This window comes from Nothoprocta perdicaria, unplaced genomic scaffold (genome assembly GCF_003342845.1).
Source record: "Nothoprocta perdicaria isolate Ctin4 unplaced genomic scaffold, notPer1 scaffold_440, whole genome shotgun sequence".
NCBI lineage: Eukaryota > Metazoa > Chordata > Aves > Tinamiformes > Tinamidae > Nothoprocta > Nothoprocta perdicaria.
Genome location: NW_020455689.1, coordinates 787 through 19,197, shown reverse-complemented (window position 1 = coordinate 19,197; position 18,411 = coordinate 787). Strand labels below are relative to the sequence as shown.

The 18,411-nt window shown below is 40.4% G+C and overlaps 1 long non-coding RNA gene across 2 annotated transcripts; it reads left to right on the top strand.

Annotated features, from left to right (window-relative positions):
- Window positions 1-5,080: 5,080 nt before the first annotated feature.
- On the top strand, window positions 5,081-8,076 carry LOC112953391. 2 transcript variants are annotated; one of them, XR_003250568.1, is made up of 3 exons: window positions 5,081-5,107; window positions 5,687-5,795; window positions 7,843-8,076. It is a non-coding gene; the product is annotated as an uncharacterized LOC112953391 (long non-coding RNA). The 2 variants fall into 2 exon arrangements; XR_003250567.1 differs by having other exon boundaries at window positions 5,084-5,107; window positions 5,704-5,795.
- The last annotated feature ends 10,335 nt before the right edge of the window (window positions 8,077-18,411 follow it).

Here is an 18,411-nt window from a genome sequence, read left to right as displayed (position 1 = left end):
TGGGCTCACCTGCGGAGTAGGTGTGCTCTGCTCTATTTTGTACCTTTACAGAGCTGCAAAACACAGTGGACATATACTGTGTCACAGAAAGGTTCWTTAACTTAGGCTGGCTTATCAAAATTACAGTTTTACCACGGGAAGAACATAAAACTTTAGAATAGCTGCCAGGTGAAGACATGCCCCATTAAGGAAAACAAAAAGAGAAAACTTTCACTTCATAAAGTCTATCACAATCTTATTTATAGTAAACAGAGAAACAAATACTCCAACCTGTGGGGGCAAGGCTCTTCTCTTTTCTTTATATTATTTAATAGCCTATCTGGAAAAAAAATAGTCATCAGATTAACCTGTTAGCAAAATCATTGTGATAATTTCGTTTAGAGGTAGTACTTAGTAGAGATTCTACAGGGCATAATGCATGGCTTAATGAATAAGATGCTTTTAAAACATCCATCGTAGATTTGAGTAGGGGGATGAATGTACACTTCATCTGACCAATAAAAGTTTTATAAAAGAAAATCTATCCTACTTCTATCTGAGTGCTTTGATATTTGTTAGTCTGTGCTAAGGCAAAGAAACATGTTATAAATTTCTGAATGGCTTTGTTAAAGTCCTTTGAGGTGAAGTATATTGATTTTCCTTTAGGCAGATATTGTAACGTCCCATCCAGGATTCGTATTTTACATAGACAGTTGCAGACTCTGTAGCATAAGGACTTTGCATGCCTAATAGGGTATATCTCTGTTAATTACTATCACTTGGGTAAATCTATCAGAATGCATGTTTCGCCTGGTTAAAAGTTTGTATAGGTACATACACATACAAAAACACAGACACGCCACTGCCATGCTGTGCCACATCTGTTCTTAACAACTTTTTGACTAGGACATCTCACCTAGAATGTCCTAGACAAGGACATACTGGTCATTACCTTAAATCCATCTCTTCTAGRTATAGCTGCATATACTTATAAACATAGCATTGCATCAAAGGACCCAAATTCACACTACTGCTTTCCTGCATAGACAAGTTTTACATGTAAAACTTTAATCTTTGTATTAGTTTATGTAAGGGGCTGCATGCTTAGCAGTCCAAGCAGACCAGAGCTTTGCATGCATTCACTCCCAGACAGTGCTCATCTCACACCTGCTCTAATTCTGAACTGASTCTAGCAGAAATTCGCAGTACAGAAACTTCCTTCTTTTGTTTCCTGAATATCATCTTGGGATACAAACAAGTGGCCTGAAGCTAATTTTAAGGAAGCATAAGCATCCGCTGCTGTTGCCTTACAAATATATCTTTTTTTCTTTGGAATTGTAATGATTCATATTGTATTTCATATTTTTAGCAGATAAACAGCCTGATGATGCCAACTCCTCAACTCCATCAGGCAGGCTAAATTTGTTTTTTCTCTGCTCTTCTCAGAGATTCCCGTCTTCCTTTCACCTCAGTTTCACATTAAGATGCAGGACAGCATCAAAGAGGTAGAACAGGTATTTCCATAGGTAAAAATTCCACATGAATTCTTTTATTTATTCCTAGTGATCCTCCAGCTGAATGTAAAAGAAGGTATCATAAGCAAGCTAAGCCTGGGGAAAAGAGCAAAGAACACCCTGATTTCTGTTGCAAAACATGAACATCTCTGGAAACTTTTTAAGTGGGATGTTAGCTTCTTAAAAGTTAGTTCACCGTATTTATCAGTTGCTATAAATATACTAGCCATTTAATCAAAGTGCCTGCTATTTTTCAGGTACTTTAAACATGACCTACTACATTGCCATCTCCTATAGATACCAGCCCAGCAGCGCGTTAACATYTTATGTTATCATCATCAGGGAATTCAGTAAAGTTCAGGGAATTCATCATAGAATACAGACGCCCCTCCTCTGTCGGCAGCAACTGTAGCTAAACCCATCTCATGTCACCTTAGAGGACGGACTGGCTCATTAACACAGACAGTTTTGCACCCTCTCCCCATAATCTCATATTATTGTCAGAATAGTCTGGATGAAAGACATAAAGAACAACTTAAAACACTTAGTTCTAAAAGTAACYTATTCTCCATTAAGGTAAGAATTTTTCTTTTCTGGAACTTTTAATGTTACTTTTTCAGATAAGCAAGAGGTTTGATGGTTTCCCATATTCCAGGCCAGCACTAACCATTAGGCAGAACCCAGCTGGTCTGGATATAAACAGGGCAGAGACAGCGCTCACAGCTTTTTGGAGGTGAAATTCTTTCAAGTTTTGTCTTGCAGGCTTCAAACAGAAACAGATTCTCCTTTAGTGTGTAGTGAACAGTGTGTAAGTTACCAACCATCTTAAGAGGTAGATGTTTGTTATCCTCTTTCAAAGGAAACTGCTCAGGAGCAAGACAGAGGATTTTAGTGCCAAGCCACAGGAGGTACAGGGGCAGATTTCTGCTCTTGCCTATGTTTTACTGGGGTAGGACTGAATCTAAAGCTGGATTCTAGCTGATTCTTTGGAAGGCTGCTAGCAGCTTTTTTTGATTTCCTAGTTCTTGTCCTGGCAAACATAGGCTCCTTGATTTAGTAGAAGGCTTCAATCATTTGCGTGCTTTAAGCTTACTTCCTGAAAGCAGGGGTGAAAAGCCCTATGAGATGAGGAGGAAAAGTTGCAGGTCATAGGGAGTTGGGTGACTTAAGATGGTCTTACATTTTGAGGCCTGTATGGGGATGGGCAAATTGCATTTATGAGTGTGCCTGCATTAAGCTTCCAGTTTTCCTAGTGTAGGTGAAGTGTAACAAAGTTGTTCAAAACAAGACTGGAAATGAGGCTTTAGTGAAGTGGATGGAGCTGACTCTTGTAGTTAAATGGGGTGGTATGGTATGTAGTAGAAAAAAAAGTTCCTTGATGGTACAAGAACTTTATCCAGGATAAAGAATGTGAATCTAATTGCAAATGCACAGGATGAGAACTATGTTCAATAAAAAAAAAAAAAAGCTAGAACTATGTTCAATAAAAAAAAAATCACCTCCTGCTTCAGAAGTCATATAAGTAAATGCATTCATTTATTTACAGTTATGTCTCCACTCTACATAGTGTGTGCGCATATGTAAGATGCCAGGGTCTGCTCTTAGCAGTAGCCTGCTTTCCTGCCAGCACCAGCTTCTGAGGCAACTACATTTCACTGGAAAATCTGCTCTTTTTCTCTTAAATAGAAGGATCACAGGCACTTGCCACATGTGTTTGTCTCTTTTGTGTTCCATCTCATTCTCTGTCTCAGAAGATATCCAGGACAACTGTTGGCAATCTCTAGGAGACAGACGCTGTAGCATGTCTAGCTGCTACAGGTATAACTGTGCATAACAGAAAGATAAATGTCTGGCTTCATTACATGAATGTGTGATCCTGCTGAGTTGGGAGCACAAAATCATGAAGAATGTCCCTGGCGCGTTGCCCTGAATGTTAACCCACATCTGGCTGGAATGAACTTTGGTCAGGTACGAGACACTGCTGCATGTCTCTCACCTCCAAGCCGTGAGGCAGCAGTGCGTGAGGTCCAACGTGCTTATGCAGTGTTGACAGCAGCAAAAGAGGCTYTGTGGAAGGGAACGAACATAGCATGGGCTACAGAAGAGTCTACRGAACTATGGAACAGTCTTGCAGAAAAGCCTGCTTCTCGCCATTGACTGGGGATGGCAGTTTTCTTCACATCACCTGTCTTTATGTGCTGMAGTTAATTCCTACCTTCATGACAAAGAGGCTAATGCAATCCATGTATAAAAGCTATAAAATGCTAAGCAGGCGTGAAAAGACAGCACAGGCTCTGTGTTTGGCACTGGTATAATTGCTGCTGGGGTATTATCTGGCATTCACAGCCCTAGAAGGAGGCCAAAAATTACAGGGTTCAGAAGAGCTTTTCTCTTACGATTTAAAGTATAGAAACCATTGCTCAAGGTCAAGAAGCCTGGTCTGTTTGGAGTATCAAAGCCATGGCTGAAGAACAATGTGATCAACCTATGAATATGCATGCATCATTTTCACTAGTTTGATAGAGGATTAATCAGTCAATCCAGGAGACAAAATGCGACAAGAATTAATCTTGTAGGAAAAGAGGAACCAACTTTGAGAAAGTCAGAAATACAGGCTTAATCATTGATGTAACTTAATTGCTTTTGGAACAACTTATCTTGAGTGATAATTATGTTATTAAAAAATCTGTTAATCCACTTGAAATGTTTTCAAAAATATATACTGTAGTTCAGTAGCTGTGTTGTAAATGAAGCAGGAAATGGCACAAGGACATCTCGAGGCCCAGAGAAGTGACACACCATCGCAAAAGATTATAATGGTTCCTCCAGCCTACATAATTATGGAACTGCATTGTACCAAGCTCCCTTGGATGGGGCTACAAAAGGTGGCTGTGTGACAGCAGGGCAAAACTGCCATGTTTAGGGTAAAGCAGTGACCTGCTAAGGCCACGCTCAATTCATGAGCGAGCGCCAGAGAGCTGCCTGAATGAGGTYGCAGAGCAAGTGCAGTTTTGAACTCGCAGGTCTCTACTTTTGAATCCRTTTGTTCAGAAATTTATCTATAATTAGCAAAAAGACATCCATATGGTGACTTTTCTAGTCCCAGATGGGTAGCTGTCACTTTGCACATGATCTTTGCTTCTCTTTTGAAGTAGAAATGAGTAATCTTGGAAATATTAATCTGACTTCAACTATATTTATCCTTCTATCAACAGCAATGACACACTTTGCTTGCTTTCTTGGCATAAGCAGCAGGTGCTGCGGTGCAGAGGATTCCAGCTGCCGTAATTTTCAGTGGGAAGAACAATGATGTCAGGGGAGCGTAAGCGACGCGGGATGTTCCTCCGTCCCGGCCTCTTGCTGCGTTCCCCCTCCGCCGGGATGGCGGCGCGGCGGGAGGCGGGAGGCGGGCGCGGCCTCGCGCCTGCCGCAAATGGCGGCGGCGCCGCTTCCCGAGGCGGGGCTGCTTCTCGCCTCCTGCCCGGTCGGGCAGCGCCAGCTTCTCCGTCCTTTTGTCCTGGCGAGCACGCGGATCCCTTTGTGCTTACGTCTGCCTGATTCCCCCCCTCCTTCTTTTTTTTTTTTTTTTTTTTTTTTAAATGGACTTGTGTGAAGTAAGTTATCTTATAGCGTGTGTTGTGCCTGTACATGGCTTCCTGATTCTCTTCTATGAAAAATTGCCCCGCTTCGGTGTGTTTCTCTATACAGAGGCTACCAGTCTCTGAAAATGGTGCAGAAAGCTGGCATTGCTCTTGGTAAACGTTCTCCTTAAAATGCAATCTTACGGAGGGGGAGGGAAGGAAATGTCGCAGTTCAGCTGCCTTTTACCACAGGCAGTGTCACGCAGGAGGCCAAATCCCGTCAAATGAAGTAAATGGAATTACGCTGAATTTACTTCTGTATAAGCAAGAGCTTGTTTCAGGCCCCGAGCTATGGGAAAATGACTGCTGCTCCTTTTGCCAGCATTGCCTGTATGAAAGCTGACATGARTATGACCCAGAGTGAACTTGCTTAGCAGGTGAAAGCCTGTGTGTGAGCTTGGCTTTTTGTTTGAGAGGTCTTAATGCAAGTCCTAGGCTCACCGAGGAATATGAGTTCCTAAGATCCATTAAGATCAATAGGCATTAAATGCTTAAGTGAGTCAAGTCAGTGCCTCTGAGAACACTTCATCTTTTTTTCTCTTATTTACTCAGATCATACTACTTTTCAGCTGTGTCATTGCAGGTGAAATTTGCCTCTGTGTGCACTGACATTTTAAACGCCATGAAGCACAGATGAAGGACTTTAAAAGTTTATTTTCAGGTAACTTTTTTGGGGTAGGGAGGGCAGGAGGTTGTTTTCTTTGTATAGGAAAACACTTTAGTGTTGTTGGCGTAATCCTAGGAAAAGCCATTGTTGTAGTGTCTGAAAGCAGCTGAGGAGACAGGAAAGCTGAGAAGGCGGAGGAGGAGAAGGAGGAGGAGGAGGAGGAGGAGGAGGAGGAGGAGAATTATTACCCTGTGGTGAGGAGAGCCTCCTATGGACGCTTGGGGGTGTGAAGAATAGTCGCGTATACAGTTAGGTTTGGACTACCATTACTTTCATACCCTGTCTTGTCCTTTCCTGTCTATAGCAGATGGCAGAGGAAGAGCAGTTCTGTCYTTCCACAACCTTTTATCTCCTAATGCTTTCTCTGAGATTTCCACTCATTCTGCTACTGTCTGTTTTACTCYAGATATTCTCTTAATAACATTTTTGTACTGAAAGATGTATACACAGCTAAAGGAGTGATCTAATCCACACACGCTTCTTTCCTCAGAAGCCAGTAGGAAAACAATTCTGCTAATGATCTGCTTGTTCTTAAACAAGATGAAAAGTGTATACATTCGATGATGAAGTAATTTGCCTATCAAATAAGCAATATGTGGCTTRTCTTGCTGCACATCTCTTAAAAATTAGGCTTCCAAAAGAAAATTTGAGTTTCCAGAAGAAATTCTGTTTCACAGCTATGAAATTAGTAATTTTAAGCTTCAGTTGTAAGCTTTAACTACCTTGCAGTGATTGACTATGTGTGTAAGTTTTTATTAAACTTGTACACGTTTGAGATATGTACTAAAAATATAAATATTGTGACATTTTGCAGCTCTGTTGTGTGTAAACGTTTATTAAACTTACACATATGTGTGCGATATGTATTAAAAATGTAAATATTGGGGCATTACTCAACTCTGTTGGGTACGGCATTATTTACTTTGTACTGTTCATCCTAATGGTGTTCCTCATACTTCACAAATGCACCAAGCCACAACTAAACGGTAACTAGGGCCAACTGGTATGCAGCAAGTGCAGTATTTAAATCCTCTTCTCCAGAGTATGTGGAAAAAAATGTTGTGAACTTCAACTGAAACAGCAAGTTGTGCTTAATAGGGGAGAGGGGGAAGAACGATGGCTCAGCTTCACCTCACTGTTAGTGCTTGGCTTCTCTGAGGAAGCAGGTGCACCCAGAAAAGCAAAGGCTGAAGTCACAGGAATGAAAACAATGACTGGCAACTTGCAGAGTTTGAGGGTGGCTGGGGCTGGATTTTTGTCACTTTGTCCACAGTAAAATACCACTTGAATTTCTGCCATGTCATCAGCTATCTGGTATGTTCTTCCCAGACATATAAAAATGTTACCGTCATCTAAATAGAGACCAGACAGGTAATTGGAAACGGTTCGGGATTTCTTTTAAGAAGCAGAGCTCCCTTTATGAAAGGGAAGACTCATACCTAAAGAGCGTGCAGTCTCTCCAGGTGAAGTGCTGTTCAAATAACTTTCCTGTTTGTTAATGAGGGAAAGTATTTCAAGCCCATTTGCAATATAATCAACAAAAATAAAAGGAATGGCCCTATTAATGTTTATGCAGATATGATGCCTTCCAGAGAGATTTAAAACCTAACTCTTGTTCTGTTTCTGTTTTGATCTTGTTGTTTTAATTGCATACTTTCTGTTAGAACCTGGAACAATTTAAATGTGAATACTTGCAGAACATTGATATTTCTCTTTGATTAATGGGAATATTCAGGGATATTTCTTATATATTGTTTTCTTATTGTGTATATTCTTTTTTTTTATGGTACCTAGATGACAAGAGTCTTTAGGAAGTGTAAATGCAATTCTATTGCTGTTGCATTGAAATGGCAGGAAACTATGGGAAGCGTCAGCCTGTGATATGGCACATGCTGCTTCACAGGGCTTCAAGCAAATTAGAAAGCATGTGATTGAGAATAGCTTCACAGAAATCTAAGGAAAGGTGCAATTAATGTCAGTTTGTAACTAATTATACAAAGACTAATGTTCAGTTATTTTATTGTGTCTAATTTGTTTCCAGATGTCATCCATCTGCATTCTGAGGCTGTATTGTTGAATTTGTTTGTGGTCCAGAGKCCATCTACATACTTCCCTGCAGTTCAGCATCACTTAAATACAGTGAAGATGAATCCGTAGAGATGCTTTTCATAGTAGTAAAGTGACATTTTATTCTGAGTTCTTACTTAGACATGTGTCCTTTAGGTGTCTCCGAGAGGCTTATTTGGCAAAGGATGGGAAACTGGTTATATGTCATGCCTGTGTCACTAAAAGTTGCTTCTGTCACTCACTTCTACTTGCCCTTTGTCTGTTTACCAGCTGGTTGTAATTTTATTATTCCTGTGTTACTGGAAAGCAGTTTACTACTTGCTTTTTTTCTGCTTCCTGCCTCTGAAAGCTGTGATTGCAAAACCATACCAAATGAAGCTATTGGGTTTTTATTTATCTCCCTCTGCTACTATTTGCATTTTACTGAAAGTCATTTCTGGTACTATTTTGGTAAACATAATTAGCTCCTGTGAATAGGATGCTATTTATTTCTTCATTGCTTTTTTGTTGAAGTACTTCCCTCCCCCCTTTCCTTCCTTTGAGACAAAATCAAAAATAGGACTATTTTGGAAGGTATTTTTCCTTGCTTTTGAATCTAAAAAGGAGACTGGCATCTGTGATCAGATAATGTTTTATTGGAAGCCAGAAAAAAACTGTGTGGTTGCTACCTACCATAAAGTAGTCAATCGAATGTCATCGAAGTCTGTRAACTCACACTTAATCTCCACTAACTGCAAGTTTTATCTGATCACTTATCCAAACCTTTAAAATCTGTATGCCATATTCTGCTGTGGATCTACACTGAATGGAGTTTCTGAATGTCCTGCTCAGCTAATTAGTTCCTTCTGTACCAAGAATGACTTGCATGGTACCATGTCAGCAAGGTCTAGTGCGCAAGCATCAGCAGGTGCAGGAGTATTCAGTGATCATATTAGAGTTAGATATTAATCTGACATTGATTTTTCCATATGTTCCATATGTTCCCTATTGGTGAAAACCTCAAAGAGACATTAAGTGAGATTGGTAAATATAATTTATAAGATTTAATTCACTGTCATTTTTGACCTTGAATAACTTCTTAAAGTCTCTTGTCATGCTTTTTGCCTCTAATGGAGTGTGGATCCAATATGGAATATGGAAGCATTCTGCAAGTAGAGAGCAGAATGTATTCACATGTAACTTTTTTTTTTAAATTACATTATCAAAATACAACATGCACTCATTCTAAATAAAACGTTCAATTTATTTACTTTCAAAAATGCTTTGACTTGATGCACTCTCTACTGCTTGAATGTTCTTCCAAAAAGGAGCCCATAGGAGAAGATGATACTAAGATAAGGGCAGGACAAGGAATTCTCAGGCAAAAGAACTTTGACTTCTATTGAATGGGGRCAAGATTCAGATTCATGTGTATTTTTTTTTAAACCCAGTCTCTATAAGAATTTACTCATTTAGCTTATTTCACTTTTATTGTTGTTGCTTAAATTTGAAATCAGCTTGTGAATTTATGTGATGTCTTATGTGCCAATCTAAGGACATCCTATGATGATTCAATTAATATTTGTCATCTGGGGGCAGCATTTTTTTAATTAATTTAATATTGAGTATCTCTGTGCAGGGAAAGGTCAAAATTCTTTTTGAAAGAGCAATCATAGAATCACAGAACGCTTAAGGTTGGAAGGGACCTCAGAGGTCATCKAGTCCAACCCCCCTGCACACGCAGGGTCRCCTAGAGCACRTGGCACAGGGCTGCATCCAAGCAGGTTTTGAAGATCTCCAGAGAAARAGACTCCACAACCTCTCTGGGCAGCCTGTTGCACGGCACTGTCACCCTCACTGTCAAGAAGTGTTTTCTCAAGTTCCTGTGGAACTTYTGGTGCCTCAGCTTGTGGCCRTTTCCTCTAGTCCTGTCGCTGGCCACCACTGAAAAGAGGCCGCCCCCTCCTCCTCACTGCCTCCCTTGAGGTATCTATAGACACTGATCAGGTCCCCCCTCAGCCTCCTCTTCTCCAGGCTGAACAGGCCCAGCTCCCTCAGCCTTTGCTCACAGGGCAGATGTTCCCGGCCCCCGATCATCCTSGTAGCCCTGCGCTGGACTCTCTCCAGCAGCTCCACATCCCTCTTGTTCTGGGGAGCCCAGAACTGGACGCAGTACTCCAGATGTGGCCTCCCCAGGGCTGAGTAGAGGGAGATGATCCCCTCCCTCGACCTGCTGGAGACACTCTTCTTAATGCACCCCAGGATCCCGTTGGCCTTCTTGGCCACCAGGGCACACTGCTGCCTCATGGTCRTCTTGTCATCCACGACGCCCATGTCTAACCTGGCTGGTTGATGTTTTTGTTTAGAGTCTATGACCATTCAAAGCTAGAGGAAATTTCACACTTGTGTTAGACTAGAAGCATTAAATATTTCTTATTTGAGTAATAATGTTCAAGTATGCTAGATTTCATACAACAAGGTTGCCCCCGAAATTATTCATAGGCAGAGATGTGACTCGCTTACCCAGCTGACACTGTGATAAGGAGAGACATTCCTCATTGAGTGCAGGGATGACTTCTATTGCTGTGTGCATTTAATGTGAAACTTCACAACTGTAATCGCGAAACTTCAATGCAGCAACAAAATCTCAATGAAGTGCTGAAGCCTGCCTGACATTTTTGCAAAAATCAGCTCATACCCTGATAGTACTGAACTAGCTTTTAGCAAAATTACTTTGTATTTGAGACTTTTTAGTGTGTGCTGGTCCCTCTTCTGTGGCTTATTTTAAAGCATCTCGGATGGTTGTTGGTATAATGATAGCTGGATTAGGTCCATAAAGGTTTGTGATTATATATTTGTACAGAATAATGCATCTCCCCTAATCATGGTGACTATGCATAGCTTTGTCATTAAGTAGTTAAGAATATTGCAATAAGCTCTTTCAGAAAATATATATAGAAAAAACTGACTCTGAGATTATGAGTTGTTTGTGTTTTGAAGTCAGTGAATATCTTTAGTGAAATTCTGTTCTTTGTCACTTCAAGCTAAACAACGTGATTTGGACTGGACTGGACTGTACTTATCCCTGTCCTTTCGGACATCCTGTAATACAGTTCAGTGCTGCAGGGAGTGTATAACTTCGACTCTTCATTTTACCTCTTGAACAAATCTGTAAAGGTAGTTAACTTTTTGCAGCAAAGCAAGGGATTTTTTCCAGCCTAGCAGTCTTCGTTCCTTCTGTCGCAAAGCAGACAGCAAAGGGCATAGTTGTCCAGTGATCAGACTTCAAAGCAATTCTCATTCTGTCATCCAAAGTGTCTACAGATGCTTTTAGATTAGTGACAGCTACAGCCTTAGCATCATGAATTGAAATAGCAGGTTGTTAATATGCATATCAAACAGAAATGGGCCAAGAGCAGACTTCTGGGCARTAGCTTCTTTGATAAAGCTCCACGAATACCAGGTCATAAAGTCACGTCATACACCTCGCTCTCCAACTGTGCTGAAGCTCTGGTAGCTATGTAGGTCTCTATTGATCCCTGTATGTCAACCAAGAGACCGGTGTCACAAGGATGAGTACATGGCACTGTTGTTTCATGTCCAAGTAGCATAAAAACCTACCTGAATAGTTGTCTAGATTTGCCTTTGACAGTGACTTTGCAATATGCAGCACTATACATAGAAAATACACGTGCAGTTCTTGCTTGTACTTCATGTCTTCAACATGATTGTCAGATGGTGCGTGACAACTGACAAAGCACTTAAAGGTAACAKCTGTGACTCAATGAGGCTAAATAATTATGCCCAGCCTCCAGCACGTGTATGTATGCCTCGAGATAGACCTTTTTGAAATGGCAWCTCAAAATGTCAGTAGGAAAAAAAAAAGTCACAACTAATGTCTTTTGTTATTTCTGTTGCCTCCATCTTCCGTTTAGTTTCGGAAAATTTTAATAATAGCTAGTACTGTCTACAAAGACCCTCACAAAGCTTTATTACATTCTCCTACACCTCTTCCCAAATTATTTGCTTGGCAGTAACAGCAGTTAGGCTAAGTAGAGCTCCTGCAGAGCTGGGCCATATAATCGGGTCATAGTAGTCAAGAGCTGTGCTGTCACTTGGTCTGTTATTCTCCTGTGTTTCTGCAGATAATTTTGACCTTTCCCYGTGAAGAATATCTGAGGATTATCACCCTGCCCCTCCCCTGCAGCCCACCTTGCAATCCAGGAGAGAAGGTCCCTTCTAAGCACAGAAGGAYGCTTGACTATTGCAGCTCCAATGACGGCAAACAGTAGAAGAATACGTACGTGGGTTGTATGTGATCTGGGCAAAAGCACTTTTGGAGGCACAGATGMAACCTACATGTATCCATGTATATTCATATCCATAGTGAAACCTTTCTAAATAGGGTAGCCACTAGTAACTTTGGATTTGGATTCAATAGCCTAGTCTTCTCCTAACTATGGGTTGTTCTTTTTCTAGCTCTTTCACTGTTTCTCTTTCTTCCCATTCTGTTTTCTTTTGCTCTGCTTTTCCTGCCTCACTCTCCCACCTTAAGGCTTTTCTTCCTGTTAGCTATATTCAAGTTCAGATAATGCTCAGTGCTTCCCCTGACCTCCCTGTTCTCCTGTTCACTGTCTGCGCTCCCGCTCCACCCCTGTCGAGATTCCCGGGCTCATTGCAGGCGGTGAGAGCCTGCTGTGCTGGTACCTTGCCAGGGCATCTGGCCCGAGCTCTCGGCACTGCTGCCTTCACGGGGCAGCGCTGACTCTCACAGGTGGCAGATCTCAGCCTCTGAGTTCCTAGGAGCTAATTGCCCTGCTCTATTCAACCAGTTGGTATGGAGAGCGGAGGGATAGATGTCCCTTTGGTATCTGTTGTGAGYGGGTTTCACTGTGTTTAGCTGGCAGAAGCATTCCTGTTCCACAGAAATAAGAGCATTAGCACTGCCCGTAGAGCTCACACCCACTTCCCTGCAGTACGCTGTGGGGAGAGAGAGAGAGGAAGTCAGATAAACTATGGCCCATTTCATAGTAAATCACTACTCCGTTCTGTGCAGACTGAAAGCCTTGCTGTAGAGGGGGTTGGGGCCCAAACCCCTCCAAACAGTGTCCTGGATAGTCTAGCACTACCCAGTTATTCCTGGTATGGTTTGTGTTGTTGGGGTAGGGAGCCATTCTCTCCTCCTCACTTGAACTCTTTTCTCATGTGAATCGCTGGTTTGTCTATTACTCTGATTCTGTGACTTTATCAGCAGCCACAGTTAATTTATCAGCCTATGTCAAAGTGGTAGAGAAGCACCGCAGARCACTGGTGTGCATTTGCTTTAGAGAGAAAAACTTGAAGGGGGGAAAAATCAGTGAGCTGACTTCGTTTTCTACAGCAGCAATAGGARACAGGTTGTCTCAGTATTTTAAGTGAGGTGGTGTAGGGGAATACTAAGCTATTTGGGGGGGGAAAATAGTGAGTTTGATGGTTGCTTTATTGATGGGATGATGTAGCTGTCAAAGAAATGGTACACTGTGTATTGATAGCTCTCTTAGTGTTGCCATGTTAAAAATAGTTTTGAAACTCTGGATTATCTCTTTCTTATTTGTACAGTTTGTACAAAACAGCTAGTCACTGGCATATCTATCTACTGAGCAGCAAAATCATTAGTTTCCCTCTAACTACTAAGTGGACTGCTTAAACAGTGCTTTACACATTACCGGATGAGAAATGAGACACTACAAAGGGGATGAAAATCAATTCTCTTGTACATAAAGCTCTTTGTGTGAAACTGAGTAACAGATGATTGTATTTCATTGAGCTCTAGTTGCTATGCATAAAGTAATGCAAAACTGTCCTAGATTTTCACTGGTAATCTACCTTATGGAATGTGAATCAGATTTTTTAGCATCATCTTTTTCCCCCCAAATTAAATGGATCTGTAATACATGAATTTTCTTGGGAATGAAAATGTCAAATGCTGGCATTCCTTATTAAAAGGCGTGTTAGTTTCTTAAATTAATAAATGCCCCATATCTGTGCTGAGTAGTCTTACAGCTGTAATGCTGTTTGGTTGACACCTCCTAAACAATAATGTACTTCTGCTTTGTTTTAATTTTATCTAAGTCATCTAAATAGCCTTCTGGCATGAGGATTGTATCTGGCTGGTTACTACTGAAGGCAAAAAGAAGAGTTCTGAGATCTAGACATCAACATCTAGACCTGTTAAGATGATCCTGTTTGGCCACGCGGTGAAGGTGCAGCGGAGGCTTTGCTTCTAAGATGTTTGCCCTAAAAGACTAAATCTTTCATCAGTCTCCTAAGTAGGATATTTCCCTTAGAGGGCAAAGAGTGATAGAGACGAGGTTGTGAAAAGGAGATTCCCAGAGCCTCTGTGCTCCGAGGCACTGAAGAGCAGTGAAGCACATTGGCAGCACTGACCAATTAAAAACGTCATCAGTGAATGAATTATTCTAAATTCTTTTATTAGTATTTTGTAGTGTGGGTAGCACATAAAGGCTCTGCTCAGGCACGATGTTGTTAATCATTGTTTACGTAACAGCAGAGTGTCCCTGCTCCTTGGGCAAACTCTCTGCTTAGGAAGAGAGATGAGAAAAAGTGAACACAGTTTTGAAAGCACACAGATGAAGACAGAAACTRTATTACTCTGCTTTTTAGTATGAAATTGTTCTTTAGTTTGAAATTTGTTTTTTTTTTTTTTTGCTGTGAAATTTGGAAGGAAGTACGGGGAAAGGGAGTTTGTGTCTGTTACCCTTCAAAGCCATATGCTGTGACTCTGTTTTCCCTTGCTCCCTGCTAGTTTTCACCTGGGCGCCAGGACGATCTCAGCTGGAACTTGGCATATGTTCCTGAACAGGGCAGGCTGCGTTCCTGGAGGCAGTGGTACAGTGGCACTTCCTGGTAAATTCTGACTTGATGCATAAAGGACTGACCTCGGATATAGCATTTTTTTCATATTATTTTTTCCTATTCAGTATTTTCTGTTCTTACATTTTTCTTCCTTATGAGGTTACAGAGATTAAACAATGTCTAATCGTGGCATCAGGGAGGCACCGGCTTTCTTCGGGAGTGTTTTGCTTACTCAGTCCCTGTGCTGTGACCTGTTTATTGGTTTGTAGCAATGAGAGGCATAATAAACTTTTTTTTTCCCATGTAAAGGGTATTTTTATATAAAAGAAAGCTAATGATTTTCCTCACATGCATACTTACTCAATTCTATTTAAAAGATTTTTGTTTTCATCACTTTTTTTTGTCCACTTGGTAGCCTTCATTCTGCTCAGAAAATCAGTGGTTGGCAGGATGCTGCCTATTGCCATGCACACATCAGTTAATTCTGTGCAAATTTCCATTATTCTCAAGGCCTAGGCTCGAGACACCAGGCCTTCTTGTGTTTACTTGGCATGTGTGATGTGGGTACATTATTTTTCATTGCCCACATTCCACCTCTTCATTAGTCTCATTCTCTGTTTTCATCTCACTTAAAATGTCAGGATCTGCCACTTCTCTGCCAACTTTATGATGGCCTATGCTGGCAAACACCCTGAGTTGTATTACAGTCATTTCTGCAGGTGGAGAGGGCAGAGTCTCTTGGTGTTTCTCTTGTATTATGTCCATTTTGATGTTCAAAAATTGTGTGGTGTTTGTGCATCTCCTGGTCAGGTAAAAAGCAAAAAGAGGTTTGGTATGAAGTTTAGCAGAACAATGGATTCTCTAGCTATAAATTTCTTTCTAGTGACTGTGTTCAGGGAAGAGTGGTCAACATACATAAWTGAGAAGTTTTCTTAGCATAGAAGGAGCTATTTGCTATTTCTGTATTCCAACACGTAGGGTTTTTTGGGGGTTTCTTTTTTTGTTTTGTTTTGTTTTTTTTTTACTTACCTCTTAATACTGGAAAGGTTTGGTTTGTTTTTGCTTTTAATTGAGTATAAATATTTTAGCCTTAACATAAAGCCATGGGAACTTTATATTCCACTGTTTCTTTCCACTGGCTCTTAGGCGGCCATACACAACGCCACGGAGGAAACGCTTTATAGTACTTGGCACCATACTATAATGGAATTATTTAATATTTGCAGTAGTGGTACTTGAGGAATAGCACCTGTTGCCGCATGGAAAATCTTACACTTGGGCAATGCAGCTTTTTTTTCTGAAGTAAACCCATTGCCTTTGAAGGCTTACAATACCATTTAATGAGGTCACAATAWTTCCCTGTATGGCTGAATTTCATGGTCTTGGAAAATGCCACAGTGTTCAGGTTTGCAGTTAGTGAGCTTGGAGCCCGAATCCCTCCTATGAGGGTCCCAGTGGCAGCCCTCCTAGCAGAGGGCAGCCCTGGGAGCGAGCTCACAGGACAGCGTGCTGAGAACCTCCTTTCTGCAAATGATGACCACTTCGGCAGGCAAGCGATAAGCTTTTTCAAATAGCATAAGCACCTAAGAAATAAAAAGCTTCAGTATTTGAATGAGAGAGTAGCTTCTTTTGTATGCCTCTTAGAGTGCTTTTGCTTTCCAYGTGATTAAATGTTGATCTTATAATGATTAGCTGTGGTGGATGACACAAAATGATGGGCATCCAGGAGAAATTGGCACGTTTCTTGCTTGCGAATTAGCTTGTTTGAAAATATATRCATTGTGAAACCCATTTTAACTGATCTCACTTGCTCTTCAAATTAAATGATCTTGTATTTTAGAGTAGGATTATTTTATCATAAAGATGTTCAGATTTTGAAGTAGGAAATAGATCATCAAGTAGAACTTGACTGAAGCATATAARAGAAAAATGAAAGGAAAGACCAAGAAAAATTTGGGTCATCTGCTGTTTCCTATGCTACTTACTTCATAGTAAATATTTAGAACTCTTTGTGAATTTAGTTGGATAATACTAAAATGCTGCATTAATGGGGTAATGTTTATTCTAAAATATCTTTGAAACTTCTGGTACTGAAGTTAAACCACCAAGTTTAATCTCCATAGAAGCAGCAGCAGAAGTAAACCACAGACTTGGTCTACTGTTGCAGGTTCTGAAAGCCCTTGCACAAACAGAGGCATAACTACTTCAATGACTTCAGGTATTATTACTCTTAATCTAATCATTAATTTTAATTATATATTTTAATATTTAATTATTTATGTTCATTATTAATCTGTTCCTTCAGGAATGAACACACATGATGTAAAAGGGAGTGGGGAGGACATTGGTTTTAAGAGGGCAGTTAATAATACAAGTTGGGCATTAGCCAGGATATTGATGCCCGTTTAAAAAAAAAAAATCTATCCACTTAATGTCAATTTATCCACTGTTACATTTCTATCTTTACATGCATCTTTAAAGGATGAAGCTCGTTAAATGTGACCTGATTTGCTTACAACCATAGTAATGCCATTAATGTATTTTGCTGCAAAACAAATGGTGGTTAAAATTAGATCCATGTTCCTCAACAGAGGGAGAGGCCCTTAATGTCATGTGAGATGAGTGTCCTGTTTGCYTATGATCTAATTTCACTCTGAGATTCTTTTGAGCAAAACCACTACAACCTTTGCAGCTGTTTTCACGGGAAAAGGAGAGTGCCAAGTGCTAGGCTTGAGATCATGATTTTGGACTCTTCAACAGCAGCGGAATCCTCAACATGAAACTGCTGCTGACTGCGACGGCAAATCAGACCATTAGTACAGGAAACATCTCTGCTGGCTTAAAATGATGCTTTTCCTCTGTTCGATGGTATTGCTATGCAGCAAATTTGTTTTCTACACTCTTCATCTTGCACACATGAAAGAAGAGGAAAGGTAGGAAAGACAAGAAAAGAGTCTGGAAAGCCTGGCTTTGTTCAAGTCAGCGGAAGCCAGACTTTTGTTGAGAACAACACTTTGTAAAGGATTAACATTTGACAGATACACCCAATCCCAAACTTTTCTGGGTGAGTGTGGCCTCTTTTCCTGAGGTATATTTTCTCATAAAATTAAAGTTCTGTTTGAAAGAGAGATTGCTATAATACCTGAAAGATGCCAGTTTTAACATATGTGATGCTTGCAAAAGAAAAGAACAGAGAAAAGATAAAAGGTGCAATGAGTCTTCTGTGCCAAATATATATTTCATCTCAGACTATGCAAGTTTTTTTTTTTTTTTTTTTTGGATAGAAATGTATTTTTAAAACCTTTTTCTGTTTTTGCTGAGGAATAATCCCCCTTGCTTAAGGAGGCCTTTGCAGAAGTTCATTCACTTTGAAAGTCAAGTAGGGTGGTCAGTTTAATAACCAGGTTGTTTTAAAAGCTGCAAATKAAGGAATATAAGCACTGCACTGTGGTAACTTTCATACAGAAAATACAAAGCTATTTTTATATTGTGCTGACATTTTATGTACACTCTTCTACTATTTGATGTTAAGTGTTCACTAGGAGAAACCTAACATCATTAAGTTTGGATGCCTTTTCTTTCTGTGGTTAAATACTTGTAGTTGTGGTGTCTGGTTCTGAAGAGCATTAAATATGACAAACCATAAAGCTGCCTTTGTATAGGAAAACAAGCAACATGTGATCTAGTTGCATCACTAGACCATCACTAC